The sequence below is a fragment of the Sycon ciliatum genome, chromosome 7 (genome assembly GCF_964019385.1).
Source record: "Sycon ciliatum chromosome 7, ocSycCili1.1, whole genome shotgun sequence".
Lineage (NCBI taxonomy): Eukaryota > Metazoa > Porifera > Calcarea > Leucosolenida > Sycettidae > Sycon > Sycon ciliatum.
Window position 1 is genome coordinate 16,382,950 of NC_088649.1, and position 18,664 is coordinate 16,401,613.

Here is an 18,664-nt window from a genome sequence, read left to right on the forward strand (position 1 = left end):
GTTGTCATGTATATGTAGTAATGCACACCCGCCATGACGTGCTTTGCACTTCTCTACGCGCGCTGTCACTATGTACCGCGCTTTGCTTGCTTGCCTCCTTCTTTTATACTGCTGTTCTTTCCATGGCCACTTCATTCCTGATGATGGTCATAAAGACCGAAACGTTGTAACGATACCAATGGATTTGTGTGAAATGCAGTGCTCTCTTGAGTGTAGGCAGGTTGCCTGCAAACAATTCAAGTACTTCCTCCGCGTCATCGAAATTGTCGCAGTTTGACTTTTGATATAAATCGGGGTATTTACTCACCAGCACTCGTACCAGAGGCAAAGAATCGGACAAAGGCGAAAGTCATTAGTATAGGGTAACGCCAAAGTTCTATTTTCTGTTATAGGAAGCTGAAATTTTAGATCTAGACGGAATTTCTTCGCTTATGTCCCTGCTATGGTAATTTCGACTCGCTGAGATCAGTCAGGCGTTGCAGCATGCACATTTCTCGTGCTTATGGCCATTCAATCAAGCCTCATCACTGTTTTACCTTAGCTGGGGTGAGAATGACGTGGAACAAGTAGCAGCGCTTGGAGAAACATTGAGGGGCCAGCAAACTAACTGCATGCCACAGCGAGAAAGTTTTCGCTCTGGCTGAGACACTCAGTACATGATTGTACCTGCAAGAGCTATGTAGACTCTACACGTGGTGCTAGTGATGCACGCGCAGGTGCCGTGCCAGTGATGCTGAAAAAGAGAGCGCGCTGGACGTGATAGTACACTTACCTGCATGAGCTGTGACCACACAGCTAAAATAAATGGGCATGCCATGGCTAAAAAAAGTTCATTTCAAGATCGAGGTGATTCCGCCGCTGGTAATCAACCGACCTCGCAGAGATCGTGTATTCTCACTAGGCTTCGCTGGCGGTGTAGTAGGAATCATCCAGAGCTAGCAGACGACAAGCATAACAGCTCCTGTCCTGTGGAGAAAGTCAAAGCATTTGAGATGAGGCGCGACCAACTTTCAACCTTCCTTGAAATATTTCGGAACGATATTTTTGCGTCCATTGACATCAGCGACGACGAGGACTTCATCTCTGCATGAAAACTCTCAGTCCAACTGTCCTGGAACGTTACTCTAGTCTTCAGACTATCATACTGTGTAATAAGTTTTGAATGGCTTAGCTTATGGAGTTGTCAGTAGCAAGGGACAAGTCACTAGTCAAACTGCGACAATTTCGATGACGCGGAGGAAGTATAATGAAGCTGCGTGAAGCGTCCTTCAAAATTTTGAAATTATTATTATTATTATAGCAATCTAGGTAGGGTGACACGATACAATGACAGCACTGGAATATCGAGGTGCGATTTCTCACAAAAGTGTGCAGAAAACAAGGGTATACAAGTAAGAACTAAGCGTGACAAGTGTGTATCAGCAACAAAAACAAAAAAGTGAGAACGAATGATAATAATAACAATAATAAACAAGAAGGTGACAAAACACATTTAGGCACAAGTGGCAACAAGGTTGCCACACTACACAAAACAACATTATTTGAACAATTTTAGGGTATCTTTCTGGACACACAAATTCGGCTTATCTATGGCCTTCCTAAAATCCATAAACCTACATGCCCTGTTAGACCAATAGTATCCATGACCGCCTCCCCTCAATACTCTATCTCGAAATGGCTGTGCATCTACCTACAGCCTGTTCAAGATTACTATTGCAAACGCACTGTGAAGGATAGCTTCGACTTTGTTGCGAGGCTTCGTGATAGTCCGGTCCCGCTCAATGCACACATGTGTTCCTTCGATGTTGTAAGTCTCTTTACGAATGTTCCTATTGATGAGACTGTTGACATCTGTATGGATGTATTGTACCGTAACGATGATGTTGATACTCCATGGGTATCGGAAGCGGCGTTTCGTCATTTGATGCTGTCAGTTACAACTGGTGTCGAATTTTCGTTCAACGATGTGATGTACAAGCAAGTGGATGGTGTGGCGATGGGATCTCCTCTTGGTCCCGTCCTCGCCAATATATTCGTTGGTTATTGTGAGTGCAAGATTGATGAGTCGCTTTGGCCCGCGTTCTACGTGCGTTTTGTTGACGATTCGTTCACGCATTTTGACAGTGTTGAGAGCAGTGAATTGTTTCTCGATGTGCTCAACAGCCTACATCCTTCCCTCCGCTTTACTTGTGAGCACGAGCAGTCTAGTAAGTTGTCATTTCTAGACGTGCTTGTAGAGAAGACTGGCTGTGAAATGTTGACTTCTGTGTATTGTAAGCCTACGTTCACCGGTCAGTACATTGCCTTCGATTCATATTGTTCGTCTCAATACAAGGTCAACTTAGTTCGTAACCTCGTGGACCGTGCGAAACGTATTTGTTCGCCCAGTAAGCTGCAGGCCGAGCTCGATTTCCTTCGATCTGTTTTCTTGAAGAATGGCTATCCGGAATTCTTGTTGCGTAAGTTTCTGTCCATGGAGCAGAAACCGAGATCGGTGCTGATTGGTCCACCTCGCTGTCCCGTCTATCTATGTTTGCCATGGAAGGGGCAGGAATCGATCAAAGTGTGTCACGAAGTCAAGTCTATCGTCCGTCGTACTTATTATGCAGTAAATTTTGTGCCAGTCTTCACAACAATGCGTGCGTTCACGGTGCGGAAGGACGTCCTACCTACCCTCCACCTCAGTCATGTTATCTACAACTTCGAATGCCGACATTGTGCTAGTCGGTATGTTGGTAGGACTGTTCAGCACCTGAACGCACGTATCAAACAACACACTCCACTTCACATCCTTCCACCCAGTGCGCAATCTGAGAGGCCCAAACGCGGGAGGCCTAGGAAAAACCCATCACCTACACGGCAGGATAGTTCCCTGCCGCTGTCTGCCGCTCCCCCTCTGACATCTGTGTTGGACGGGCTTGAGCTTGGCAGCTCTTTGGAGGTGCGTGCGGAACCGCCATTGGTGCAGCCCTCGGGTGTGCCTAAGTCTGTACCTCTGGGTGCTTTGCATGGGGCTGTGCCTCGAGTGGTGACAGCACCTCTGCCTCCCCTGACCCTCCTCCTTCGAGGTCTGTGTTGTTGGGGAGCACCCGCGGCGGTCGATTTGTCCCACCGGAACTAGAGCTGGATTCAACAGAAAGACCAACAACCATGGCTGCAACAACAACACCAGCTTCACATCCAACAACAACACCAGGTTCACATCCAACAACAACAACAACTAATCCACAAAACAAAGCAGCAAATGACAGACCGCGGAGATCTACAGCAGATTACAACCGGACCTATGAATTCACGGTAAAAATACAAAGGAAACAATCGGAAAGGACGACGACTGACATGAAGGCAACGACATTCACGGTTGGCGTGGGTGGTGAAGGTGAGACCCAGGACGATGCAAGTGAGGAGGAGAGTCAAACCGTTGTGGATGACGGAGCAGGTTCTGATTCGGACAGTGAGGGAGAAGGTGAGGCTGTAGCTGTACTGATGAGGCCTTTTATGGCCGAAACAGTTTGCTGTCTACAGCATTCGGTATACACACACCTATGGATATATGCACACACACACATATCCACACGCACACACGCATACACAGGCATCTGCGTTCGTATGCCCAATCTAAGCGCACACAAACTCCTGCAATCACGCGCCAAAAAAACCCGCAGCGGTCATAGCTGTCTATGTTATAGGGGTGGCCAGCAGATGTGCTTGGACAACTTAGTCGATGCGGCATACTTTTCATGGCGGAAGTCCGAAGTGTGTTTGTTGTAGCGCTGCTTGAATGTGGTAGCTGTCATGCCGGCGTAGGTCTTAACTTCGTTGGATGTTATTGCCGCCGTCGAACAACAATGACTTTCGTGCATGCAGTATCGTCTCAATGTACTTCTTGGACATTGGAACGTGCGGCAAAGGATGGATGAAGAAACAGAATGACGGGTCATTTGACGTAACAATGGGGTCGTACAATGGCGCAGACGGCTGCGAGCTTGTTTGGGCTTTCATCATCAGCAAACTCCGTCCACTCCTGGGCGACCAGTGCGTGGGTCTTTACCGTGACGACGGACTAGCGATAATGAAGGACGCCACGGGTCATGATGCCGACCGCACGCGCAAACAGCTCATACAGATATTCCAAGCACACGGCTTAAAAATAACAATCGAAACCAACAAGAAGGTCGTCGACTACTTGGATGTGACCCTGAATCTCGCCACCGGAACATTCCAACCATACAGGAAACCGAATAGTACACCCCCTGTACGTCCATGTGCGGTCCTGTCACCCACCGCAGGTGCTGAGACAAAAACCCATCGGCATCAACAAGAGGCTGCAACGTATCTCATGCAATGAGGAAGTGTTCAACGATGCTAAAACGTTATACGAGGACGCACTGGCCTCAAGTGGCCACCCGAAAACCATGACATACAAGGAGGAACCGAGCAACAAGAAGAAAAAAGCGAAGAAAGGGCGCAGCCGCGACGTCATCTGGTTAAACCCACCGTACAGTACCACGGTCAAAACCAACGTTGGGGCAAAGTTTCTATACCTCGTCAAGAAACAATTCCCTGAAGGGTCTGCGCTACACAAGGTGTTTAACAAGAACACAACAAAAGTAAGCTACAGCTGTATGAAGAACGTAGCGTCCATTATCAAAGGGCGCAATCCTGCCAAACCTCAGTTGCGACCGCCAGTTGTGCCATGCAATGGTCGGGTCAAGGCGTCGTGCCGCCTCAACGGTGACTGCCAGTCTTCCGACGTCGTGTACGAGGCGCATGTAGCATTCAACGAAGTTAAGACCTACGTCGGCATGACAGCTACCACATTCAAGCAGCGCTACAACAAACACACTTCGGACTTCCGCCATGAAAAGTACGCCGCATCGACTAAGTTGTCCAAGCACATCTGGGATCTGAAAAACGAGAACCGCGGATTCGACATCAGATGGGAGATCAAGGATAGAGCACCTTCATACAGTAACATCAGCAAGAAGTGTGGCCTGTGCCTCACCGAAAGGTTCCACATCCTGAAAGCTTCAAAAGCTACCTCCCTAAACAAGAGAAGTGAGCTGGTATCTAAATGCCCTCACCAGAGGAAGTTTCTGCTGGCCACCCCTATAACATGGACAGCTATGACCGCTGCGAGATTTTTGACGCGTGATTGCAGGAGTTTGTGTGCGCTTAGATTTGTCATACGAACGCAGATGCCTGTGTATGCGTGTGTGCGTGTTGACATGTGTGTGTGTATGTGTGTGTGTGCATATATCTATTGGTGTGTGTATGTGCGTGTGTGCGTGTGTGCGTGTGTTTGCCCGTGTGCGAGTTAGGGTGTTGTGGGTGGGTGGGTATCTGTGTGTGCGTGCGTGCGCCCGTGTGCAAGTTATGGTGTTGTGGGTGGGTGTATGTGTGGGTGTGTTAGTGTGTGCGTGTTAGTGTGTGTGTGTATGTGTGTGCGTGTTACTATGTTTGTGCGTGTTGGTATGTGTGTGAGTGTGTGCGTGTGGGTGGGTGTTGGGTGTGAGCGAGATTAAGCGCGTGCTTTTTAGTACTGCATCTGCCTCTGAAATAGCCTGTCCCTGTATACATTCACGCGATTACTCCTCTCGCTATTGTTTTATCACACCTCTCTCCACTTAGATATACCAGCGCTGCCTTCAGCCATGAAACTCTGAGTCAGAACGGAATTAATTTGCCAAGGTTTTCATTGTGTGCCTTTGTGTAATAATAATAATAATAATAATAATAAATTGGTTGTGGGCAACACCGGCTCACACTCAATCACTGCTTTTCACCAGAAAAATATTTTATTCCCGTAGCTATGCAGAAGACGTTACTTCAGTAATGTCTGGCGCTAGCCAGGGTCCACACACCTTTAATTTGGTATTTGTGTGTTTGTTTGTTTGTTTGTGTCACGCCGGGCGCTATCCGTATCTGACGGCAAAAAAGCATAGGATGTTATAACAATTTTAATTCTTCTATTTTTTTTTCAGGCATATCCTGGGATTCGAACCCGCACTATCGCCCTATATGCATTCCCACATACACTTCGCATTCATACCCACTCTTCCAAGTTGCTTCACGTTATTATCTTGCATTTGAAAGCCCTATTTGAATATTGCGGGCAGCTGTATGTGGCCAGCTGTGTTTGATGGTACGGTACGGTGCGGGAGACGGTGTCGTATTACCCTTGATCGTACCTGTCCCGTACCTATCCCTACCGTACCGTGCCATCAAAGACGGCTGGCCGCAATGCATATTCAAATAGGGCTTTCAAATGCAAGATCACAATGTGAAACAACTTGGAAGAATTAGTATGTATGCGAAGTGTATCGGGGGATGCATGCAGGGCGCGCGATCGTGCGGGTTCGAATCCCAGGTTATGTCTTAAAAAAAAGAGGAATTGTTTAAAGAATTTATAACATCCCTATGCTTTTTTTGTCTAGGTCATCAAGGCAAAAAAGCATAGCGTAGGGCCCTGAGCTTCCAAGCTCTCTCGTTTCAACATTTCGTTCATGAAATAACCATGGTCAGGAATGAAGTTGGCACACTGGTTAGGCTGTGTTAATAAATGAGGAGCGCTGTGAACTTATAATATAATTATCACACCTTCATGCACTATTACGAGAGAGAAAAAAAGACAAAACTGAACATCACAAAAAAACCTGGTATAGAAATAACGCAATACGCAGCAACTCTAAATATGGCACGGGTACAGGCACCAAACAGAATGTACATGTACACTAGGTGCGTGCAGACATGTTATTGCAGGCGCTAGCAACAACAGTAGTAGTGACAGTGCATGGGGTGCAAAATCACCACTATCCAGGAAAAGCGAGTGTCAGGGCCAGAAGTACCGTATATTCTCTATTATAAGCGCCGTGCTTATATTTTTTCAACACCCCTCTACCCCGTGCTTATATTGGAGACCGCGCTTATATTGGAGACCGTGCTTATATTTTTTCAACCAATACATCCATACAGAGCAAGAAGAAATACATGCTAGATATTATGCATGCAGCATTGATTTCGACCAAGACCGTGCTAATAATAGAGACTGTGCTTATAATGTTTCGAAAGGTGCTCACAGTGTGCTAGTATTAGAGACTGTGCTAGTAATGGAGACCTGTGCTTATAATAGAGAATATACGTGAATGTACAAGGCATTACCTCACAAGAGACTTCATAGGAGGTCCCATCCTGCGTTAATGTTTATGCTGGGGCTCATGTCGCGAATTTGTATTGCTTCGCGTATCCTCCTCCTGGCCCGATCCGACTCAGTGGCAAGGACGCGAACCTCTTTGAATGCCGACTCACCAAGCGGCAGTACCTCGCCACCATGGTGAAGTTGGTAGTGCTCGCCCAGGGCTTTTCCAGACGTCTTGTTGCGTGAGTTAGCATTGTGTTCTTTTGTTCGCGTTGCCACACTACGGCCAGTCTCTCCAAAATACTTCTGCGAGCATTTGCAGGTCAGACGATAAACCATGCATCCTACCTCGCTCGATTGGCATGCAACGCAGGCGGCTTTAGGCCTTCCTCGTCGCATTGGGGCAGCTGGATCCACCCACTTATGGCTGCAAGGTCCAGTGAGGCTGGACTTAGTGACGCTGTTGGAAAGCCTTGCATTCCTGTAGATTATCTGAACATTGAGGTTGTATTTGTTTAGAAGACTGTGGATTCTGTAGTGGATGGCATCCGTTTTGAATGGTAACTTCAACGTGGATCGATAGTCTTTCTTGTGTTTAGCAGTTCGTCTGGCTCATTCATGAGCAGTCGCGATAACTTTGTCAGGAAAGTTGTTGAATTTTAATGTGTCAATAACCTTTTGCTCCCTTCGCTGGCGGGCTGCAGGATCAGAGGACAGGCGGGCCGCACGGAGGAATTCTGAAGATGTAATGGCGAGTTTTTGCTGCTGCGGAACACACGAGTTGAAGTCTGAGACGAGGCCACTGTGGCAAGCTTTGCGGAACAGCTCAAATGATGTTGCGCCCTCGAAGGAGACATGCATAGCCGTGTCCATAAAGTCAACCGACCCAGTTTCCTCCGAATTTGATACGTGAACTTGATGCTTGCATTGGCAGTATTGAAGAATGCAATAAGCTGGCCGAGAAGTGCGGCCCCCAGTGTCCACAGCAAAATGATATCATTAATATAACGCTTGAAGAGTACAGGAGCACCAGTTGCGTTATGCAACAGCGAGGTTTCAAGGTCATGCATGAAGATAGTCGCAAAAGGTGGTGCTAGGTTGTTACCCATGGAGATGCCTTCCCTCCTTCTCACCAAATCTGGGATAATTGGATCTTAGAACCAAGTTTAACAGCTCTTCGATCTGCTCCATGCTTAAACCAAAATAATGTGTCAACAGACTCGATGTGCTGCTGCAGGACTTTAGCGACCGCCTCCACCCCTTCAGCGATAAGGATACTTGGGTGAAGAGCGACCACGTCCATTGTAACGATGATGGTCCCCGCTGGGGCTGTGGTGTATAGTATTTATTTAACATCGAACAACTCAACAGTGTTGACAAACAAATTTAAAGAGCGGCGATGAGGCATAAAGGAAGAAGAAAAGTTAAAAGATGAGGCTATAGCCAATGTGAAGACACAGTAAAGGTAAAGATAATGAAGAACATACATGGGGTGTGACTTGCACCAATGAAAAAGAAGTAAATAAGGATATACAACGGTCACTCAAGGATAAACAACGTTCACCACACATTGGTAACGCGGCCAAAAAGGAAGTTAAGAGAGCATGTCTGAGAATACCAAAGTATGTGTGCAAGTGGATCTCTCCGATTTCGCTCAAAATTTGCAGGTATGTTCCCTTTGGGGTGTGGATCGATTATGCAAAGCCCTTGAAAAAGTTTCTGAAGGGAACCTTGAAATTTGCATACCCCTCAAAAATGGCCGAAATATCACATTATTTATGGGTCTAGAAACGAGTCACGCCACAGCGTATACGAACCAGCTATGAACAAAACTCCATCAAGCCAACATTGCCTCACCTTAGAAGAGTTCCTGGAGCAGTACCGCTTAGCCACGCCAGCATCCCAGAAGACGAGGTCCATCACCCCCTGACGCCACAAATGATCGTCTTGAAAATAGCCAATTTACAAGCGCTGGCAAAACAGCCAGCTACGTCCTCAATTGGCCAGAACTATACACCGGCAGATAGTAGAACACCTCTTCTAGCGCTGAGGACATGTCCCCCATCTTCCTTTTGGGGTTTTCTTGAAATAAACATTTTTGAATTTTTCCACTCGACCATGCTGAAATACGGCCAAAGTCATACCTGCGCAGGAAAGCTCGCTACTCCGCGACGTCTCCTCAGCAATTTCTACTCCAACACTACTCCCAAGGCCGCAGAACAAAGTGTAGTGTTGACTCTGACAAGGAAAAGCAGCGGTGATCACTTGTCACTCCAAACGACAAGCTTCTCCTTGCGCCACCAATAATTTTTTGTGCGACTGTTGATGCAAAAGTGACTGAAGGCCTGAGCGCAGTTTTTGAATTTTATTGCAAGATGCACAGTGAGATCGCGTGCTCTGTGACGTAGGATGACGCTTCCTGCATCACGTTACGCGGCCATCGATCGCGAATGTGCCTGGAACGCTACTCGGAACAGACCATGATGGCAGAGGTAAGATGAGCTTTCATTTCCTGCTTGAACTGCTGAGAACCCCCACAAACTGTCCTAGGAGTGGTGCAATGGCAGCAAGCCGTTGAAATATGCCCCGTACAGCATGGAGAGTTATTCGTCTTTCACACTTACCTCCTGCAATCCCGAACATAGTCCAACAGTAAAAGTCCCTCGTTTTCATGTCGATGCTCGACAAAAGCGACTAGCTCGGTCCCTTTGTGTTGACTGGCACGCGAGCAGCACTGGCTGCACGCACTTGTCGCGTGAACTGCATGAGAGATTTCTTACGTCATAAAGAATGTGATTTCATCATCATTTCACTGGTCTTCGACCTACATGGTCAGGGAAAGTCCCGGTTCGTAGGCCTACAACACGGTCAGCGTGTTCTTGAGCGCCGTAACAACACAAGTGTGATCACTTCCAGACCAACGGGCGTTCAAGGCGAGTAACAAGCGCACTTGACAAAGGTGACTCTGAAATCGCGTGAGCCGTGGGCCACGCGACTTGGCATTCTTGCGTCACAAGGCACGTGATTTCACCGTGCATCTTGCAATAAAATTCAAAAACTGCGCTCAGGCCTTCAGTCACGTTTGCATCAACAGTCGCACAAAAAATTATTGGTGGCGCAAGGAGAAGCTTGTCGTTTGGAGTGACAAGTGATCACCGCTGCTTTTCCTTGTCAGAGTCAACACTACACGTTGTTCTGCGGCCTTGGGAGTAGTGTTGGAGTAGAAATTGCTGAGGAGACGTCGCGGAGTAGCGAGCTTTCCTGCGCAGGTATGACTTTGGCCGTATTTCAGCATGGTCGAGTAGAAAAATTCAAAAATGTTTATTTCAAGAAAACCCCAAAAGGAAGATGGGAGACATGTCCTCAGCGCTAGAAGAGGTGTTCTACTATCTGCCGGTGTATAGTTCTGGCCAATTGAGGACGTAGCTGGCTGTTTTGCCAGCGCTTGTAAATTGGCTATTTTCAAGACGATCATTTGTGGCGTCAGGGGGTGATGGACCTCGTCTTCTGGGATGCTGGCGTGGCTAAGCGGTACTGCTCCAGGAACTCTTCTAAGGTGAGGCAATGTTGGCTTCATGGAGTTTTGTTCATAGCTTGTTCGTATACGCTGTGGTGTGACTCGTTTCTAGACCCATAAATAATGTGATATTTCGGCCATTTTTGAGGGGTATGCAAATTTCAAGGTTCCCTTCAGAAACTTTTTCAAGGGCTTTGCATAATCGATCCACACCCCAAAGGGAACCTACCTGCAAATTTTGAGCGAAATCGGAGAGATCCACTTGCACACATACTTTGGTATTCTCAGACATGCTCTCTTAAGAAAGTGGTTAACGCGCATTGGGTCCTTCAAAAACTTGTTGAATTTCTGCATGAAATGCTGAGTGTGTGAAGAACTGCGGAGTTCAGAGGGTAGCTCATTAAAGAACAACGCAGCACGGTTCGAAAAAGAATTGACACCATCAGAAGTACGAAATCTGTACACTGCAATGGATGGGGTGGTTTGGCTCCTCGTACAACGGGCCGCACGAGGCTTAGGGAAGAAGGAGGAGAGCGAAGGTAGAGGGTGAGAGACAAAATTGCGATGTAGGGGTGGTTGCACAACTGTTAATATATCATGGCTGCACTGGGGTTCTTGAGTAGGAATTTGTTGGCGAGTCATTTACATACAAGCTCACTCCTACAATGCAGTAGCGTTGTCTTGTCTGCAGCCATGATCTGCAGGTTTTCTTCTAGGCGGAGGTTGCACATCTTGCTGATGTGCCTATCGATTTCCAACTTAGATGTATAAGAGATGTATTAACTTACTTCGAAGTAGATGTATGAAAATACGGTGTGGGTATGAGCCGAAAGAAGCTATGCGTCCTCCTACAGGAATTTGCAACACACTGCAAAGTCTTGATCTGCTTATGATAAAACTGCATCATAAACTGAGCAAATCACACTCATACTCCTCATCATCGACAGTAGTATCCTTTGTTACTTATCTTGCATACTCGATAGTCACAATAGTAGGGCCACTTCCGATGGCGTTCCTAAACAGCATCCCCAGCCTACCCACTATCCCAGGTCTGCAGAGATCCTTAGAGGAAGAGCAAACGGCTGAATCATGAAATACTGGTAATGTCTGTATTCTTGCTGAGTCTCACGCAAACCGTGACAATTTTGTTTTCTGTATTCTTGTTCGTCAGGCAAGACTTACAGTTTAATTAATTGAGGTGTGTCATGAGGCAGTCCACCGGGAAGATAGCGGAGATTATTATTTTGCAAAAACCTGAACAAGGAAAGAGTATGAAGGAATGTTGGAGTGTGACAGGGAAATTTAAGGTTTTCATCTTGAAGCATTTTTAAGAGAGCATAATTATCTGAGAAAACCAGAAACGCTGGGCGGGCCATCTCTCTGATTTCACTCAAAATTTGCAAGTAGGTTTCCTTTTGGGTCTACAACAATCATGCAAAAGGGCTCGTAACACCTTGGCTAAAATGGGCCAAAAATACGACTGAATATTGGGTCCAAAACGAGCGCTGGTACAGCGTACGCAATGGAGCTAAGAACAAACCACCACCATGCCAACATTACCTCACCTGAGCAGTCTTCACATCACCACCACATAGAGCCATGGCTACATCCAGGAAAGCAATGGCCATCATCTCCAAATATCACTAAATTGCATCGCTAGAATAGCCAAATGTCAAGGGCCATAGCGGGAGCCATTTACGCGGTCTATTTTTCTGAACCATGCACTGCAGGATAGTGGACTAACTCCACTACCACCCAGGACATGTCTCGTAAAAAAAGGGTTCCAGATTTTCTGGAAATAAACAAATTCAAAGATTTTCACTTCACCACATTGCAACATTGCCAATTTCATACCCGACGACGGAAAGAGCCTTCTCAAGCTCAAACACCAGGCACTGCTCCAGACACCAGCACGCCAAACATTGCAGCGTGCTCACCTCTACCGAGTCTGACAAGAAAATTCGAAATGACAACCCTTGTCACTCCAAACAACAACCATTTCCTTCCCTGAACAACTTGAATTTCACTAGCAGCAAAGCTCTGCAGAAGTGCAAACATATTGAACAAATCTCGATTTGTGCGATCCAAGCACGATATTTTTGCGTCCTGAAACTGGCCTTGTGCCGACCACCGCGTGACATAGCAGATCGACGGATTTGATCGATTTGATCGACAATCAAGACCAGAATCAAAATCTAGATGATCAGGTTGATCAGCAACATGATATTTTGCTATGCTACTACTGTGATGTATGATGGAATGCTGCTTGAGTGAAACCATGAAGAGGCACGATGCCCTGCACTTCATGATTTGGGATCTAGCTGCAACCTGTTTTCCAGGAATATCATTTGAAATTTCGACCACGTAGCATACTGACCAACCACCAAAATCTCAATCCCTGACAATACATGCAGAATCCCTGGATTTTTCGCAAAATCCCTGGATGGCACAAAAACAAGTGAAAAGGGCTTTTCCCGCCAAAAAAATTTCAACTCTGCAGATCTGCGTACGGCACAGTTCAACCCTGCACTGCAGTTCGATCAGTCGGCGCGTCGGCGCCCAACTATAGCGCCTGTCAGTGCAGATCTTGTGGTCAGGTCTTGAAAGTGCCGTTTACAGTACGAAGTGCAAGTGCGCACCGTACATATTTTTGAAAAAACCGGGACATTCAAACCAAATCCATGGAGTTTTCAGGAAAATCCTGTATCAGACGAAACTGTGACTTGTCCGGGATTTTCCTTGAAATCCCCAGGACCCCGGGAGTAGTGTTGATTTCCCGGGATTTTCCCAGGAAAACCGGGAGGGTTGGCCAGTATGACAGGTATGACAGGTTCGAGCACTTGCTTTTCGGGTGCACCCCGGAGAGATCGACTTGTTGGGTACGGAAATGCATCCACGGCTATTTCGTGTATCTGGTAAGTAGGTCGTGTGTTTGGTGCATTTTTTTAGGATGCCAACAGAAATTTTGTGTTTCACGCATGGATGACATCTGTTGCCGGAGCGACATAGCTCGACAAAGAGAATAAAGTTGATTCCTATCGACATAATGTCTCTATTCCCACCTGATCTATATTCCTGTAACCAGATAACGTGATGAGCTCACTGATTAGAGTGTCGACCTTCTTGAGACAAATGGTTGCTCGACAAGAAAATTACAACAAGCAGACGTACGCTCGCTCCTCACCGAACCTGAGGAAAACCCGTACCTTGCTGCATGCTGCGAACTCCGGCAACTCGGGTAAATGTATGCAAACATCGTGTTGCTGATCAGCCTTCATCGTCCAGATTTTAATTCTGATCTTGATTGTCGATCAACTCGATCAAATCCGTCGATCTGTTCCAGAGTGCAGATCCTGCGACTTACGGCCGAGAAACGCCAGAGCAAGTGGAGGATGGCCCGGCTGAGTGCTTTCGATTTCACACTTGGATTGATTCATAAATCCATTCGCATGCATTCAAGTCGTTCGATTTCCATGTCGTGAGCCCTGGAATCGATTCGGAATCAATTCCACGGATCCACATGGGGTGATGTGAAAAAAAGAAAGAAAAGAAGCCACGTGTTGAAAAAGTCATGACGGTACTAAAATGGTCCGCCACATGCACATGCACACAACTCCATCAAACCTCTTCCAGCAACAAAATAGGGGAAAGGCAAAATAAAGGAGGGAGAAGAAAATCCTGGCAAAAAATTGTTCATAGAATAACTAGGCACAGTTGCTTCAGCACAATTTGTTACTCTTGGCACTGCTGTGCTCCAGTAACAAACAAGGAACATCATAAACGGAGCGATATCGCACCGAGCAGGGAACAGCATTTCTTCTGTCTCGTCATCATCAAACACCGTCGAGATCGGGAATGCCACATCATTGTCCATTTTTCAGGCAACACTTAGCATCAAATTAAACATGGAATATTCTACATGCGAAAGTGACTACATCATGTACAAGTACATGTGAAAGAAAAGCGATGAGGAGAAAGTCAGTATCAAACAGCAGTTTTTTCGTGAAATCTACGACTTATGGCCCTTTTCCTGAAATTTTTTGGCAGTGTCAATATATTGACACTATATATTGACACTGCCAAAAAAAAGTCTGTACACATTACCAGACAGATATAATTATCCATATAAAAATCGCTCTGTGAGCGGTTCTGAAAAACCTTTACTGGTACTGCCCCGTCGTAAAAGTAAGAAATTAGAACTGGCCCATTGTCCCCCCAAATGCGAACTGATCCACCTAAATCGCGAATGACGGGACCCGAACGCACCAGTAGCACGAGGTCGGGAGGGCACAGGATCACAGGGTAACACTAGTAGTAGTAGAATTTATTATTTTGATAGGGAAGCCTACCGCTAGTACAGTACATATGTACATGGCCTATGCCTATGGTCCGGACCAACGTCCCCATCTGCATCCACAGGTAGGAACCTCGTGCTACTGGTGCGTTCGGGTCCCGTCATTCGCGATTTAGGTGGATCAGTTCGCATTTGGGGGGACAATGGGCCAGTTCTAATTTCTTACTTTTACGACGGGGCAGTACCAGTAAAGGTTTTTCAGAACCGCTCACAGAGCGATTTTTATATGGATAATTTCAGCTCTTTTTCCGTTCCCTCCCCACCCCAACCCCGAAGGTAAACATGATGACCACGCGCGCGATGTACTGTATGTAGCCATGCGACTGCAATAACACACTGATACATACCAGCCCTCCCCGCCTCGCTACCCCGCACACAGATACACAAACATGTGTATGCACACGGCACACACACGTGGCCACGCACACATACGCACATGCACACGACACAAACAGGAAATTCTTCATGTATAATGCCATGCAAAGCAGTGGCCACCGTACTTGAGGAAGTCAGTTGTGAAACAAAAATAATTCAACTACAGCGTGTAGACAAGCTGACGGCCAAAGCACAACATAGCAAACATGACATTTGCCCAAGGATTGCAGTTTGCAGACCATGCCATGGAAGCAGCGAATACAGAATGTAATATCATACAAAGTGACAAGCAAGGACGTGGCCATCATACACCAGAAACTTGCAGAAAGTCACATATCCAACAGATAGAGAAGTGAACAGCAATCTGATACAGCCCACACAGGACAAAGCGGACCTGAAACTCGTCCCAGGATCGCAAGTGGCAAACCCTTTTCAATGCATAACATGCAGGTGTACGTTAGACGCATGAACATCTGACCGTGTCGCCAGCATACAATGTTATCACATGTTTACCCCACAAGTTACACACATGCACAGTAGAAGCACAATGAAAGCAATGGAAAAGTACGATGTGGTTGCTGAAGCATCTTCACACTTCAAATTCAGACTTCAATGTGGTCGTCACGGGATGATATACCTGCAAGATACAAGTGATGAAGAAAGAAAGCAGAAGGTCGTGAGGTAGGCTATGAGACACCACAAACGGTTCACCTACATGTCTGTTCAGGGCTAGTGCACTCACACGGAGAATTGTCATAATCGAGCATTTCTCAAACTGAGAAGTGCAATGAAATCCACTTGCATGCACAGGAGCAATTTTGCAATATTATGATGCGCAATTCGACACGATCTGCGATGCTGTGTGCGATGTGCCCCTGCTGTCATGATAGTGACAGTCACCGCTGTATGTTTTGTCAACGTCGCCCATGCACTCTTCTGTCAAGTCCAAAGTGCTCACATACTTGGCAATGTTTTTGCAGTGATTAATTTTTATCCTAGTTATGTCACGGGTAGCTTTAATGAAGTACCCGCAGGCCGTGTCGATCTGCACATCGTCCACTCTCTCATGTACTTGGCCTGCTTTGTCTGTGTATCCATTTCATGTGCGATCCACAAAATCGACTAGACAGTGGGTGCAATACGCTCTCTACCTGAAGACGTTCTTCTGGCGACATCTCGCCATGTACTTGGCCTGGCCTGGCTTTGTCTGTGTATCCATTTCATGTTCGATCAACAAAATCTCAATGCACTACAGAGACTAGACAATGGGTGCAATACGCTCTCTATCTGAAGACGTGAACCATTAAATTTCTTGGAAAAGTTATACGTACACCTGAAACGTAATGAAGTACAGGAATAGAGAGAGTGACTACAATACGCTCTCGACCTGATAATAGTGATAACGTGAGTACAAGACACTCTCCACCTGATAACGTGTTAGAAGGTAACATGTCTACAGTCCCACCGTACCCTTCCGACACGACTGTAGACCATTAATTTTTTTTGAGAAGTTATACGTACACCTTAAACGTAATGAAGTACAGGAATAGAGAGAGTGACTACAATACGCTCTCGACCTGATAACGTGAGTACAAGACACTCTCCACCTGATAACGTGTTACAGTAGTAGAAGGTAACAGGTCTACAGTCCCACCGTACCCTTCATCATTCCTCATTCACCATCGCGCGATACCCTGGCACACACTGGCAACATATCAATGGGGTGCCTTACCGTCGTCTAGAGGAGACGTCTTCGCAGCAATATTTTCCCTCCTGCGCATTCAGTCGCCGACGCGACAGCGTTCACGGGGACGTTCCAGTTGCGGAAGACATTCGATTCATCGGGCCAATTCAGAAACAGGGCCGTGGACACACAGGGGGCAGAGGAGAGACATTGTTAGTGGACAAGAAATATGCAGTGGCAAGTGGCGAGTGCCGCATGGATGTCAAGTTGTCATGCACAATTCAGCTATTACTTACGGTCCAGCTAGTCCTGCCATTGCTCGCTCGTCCTGGTTCCTCCTCGTTCGTCTTCCTGCACGTCTGCACTTCTCCTTCCCCACCGTTGGCTTTGCGGTACGAGGGTGCCGGAAGGAATTCGCATCATGTATCCATGTACATGAAGTCCCACCATGACTCTCCATGTACATGTCCACGGCCACGTCAGCAGTTTGTATAGTACCGGAAGGAGTTCCCACGATGTCTCCAAAGGCCTAGAGCGGACGTCTTTGCAGCAATTCTTTTCGCCCTGCGCATTCGGTTCGCCGACGATGTCTCCAAAGGCAAAGGCCTAGAGCCTAGTAGAGGGGACGTCTTTGCAGCAATTCTTTTCACCCTAGTACCCTAGCACATTCACTCCGCCGACACGACAGCGTTTACGGGGCCGTTCCAGGTGCAAAAGGTCCACGTCAGCTAGTTCTCAACTATTTCGCGTACGGGATAGTCGCCGCGACAGCGTTTAAGGGGTCGTTCCAGGTGCAAAAGGTATCCATCAATGGCACTTTGCAGTATGGGGTACGGAAAAGGGGCCTCCTCGTTCGACTTCGTCGACTTCTGCAGTTCTCCTTCCCGTCAGGGGTACCGAAAGGGGCCTCCTCGCAGTTGTCCTTGCCGTCAGGTCCACGTCATGCAGTTCTCAACTATTTCGCGTACGCGATAGTCGTCTTTGTCGTACGCGACATCGGCGTTTACCGAGTGGCATTGGCACAAAGCAGACCGTTGACGGGGTCACGTGTCAAAAAAGTATCAACAACGTGTCGACTACGTGTCGACCACGTGTATAGCGGTACACTCAGCGGTACACTAATTCTCGTGCCATTCTCGTGTCACAAAACTGGAACATCGAGTACCAGTATGGAAAGGCTTCAGACAGGAAGCCTTTCCAATGTACACACTGGGCTTGCATGCTTTTTCATGTACAACATACAACTAGTTCATAATTACAAAGCATGTTCCATATAAGGATTATAAGCATTCATCCATATTGGAATTCAAGCCCACATTATTACACATATGTCATAACAGAATTGCAGCACTTCCAAATTAGGAACTCCCAATGCTCTTGGGGCCCCTAGCATTTTGGCGGCCTACTTGTATCTATGTATAATTTAGTGCCACTCTCGCCTGCATAAATTCTGTTGTGTTTTTACATTTCTCTTCACTCCGATGAGCTGCCTTAGACAGCGAAACTGGTCAGTCCTTTAAAAAGATTTGTAAAACCGAAAATATGTGTTCTGTGAAACAACTTCTGTCGGGGATGTTTCCCTCTTCAGTAAATTAA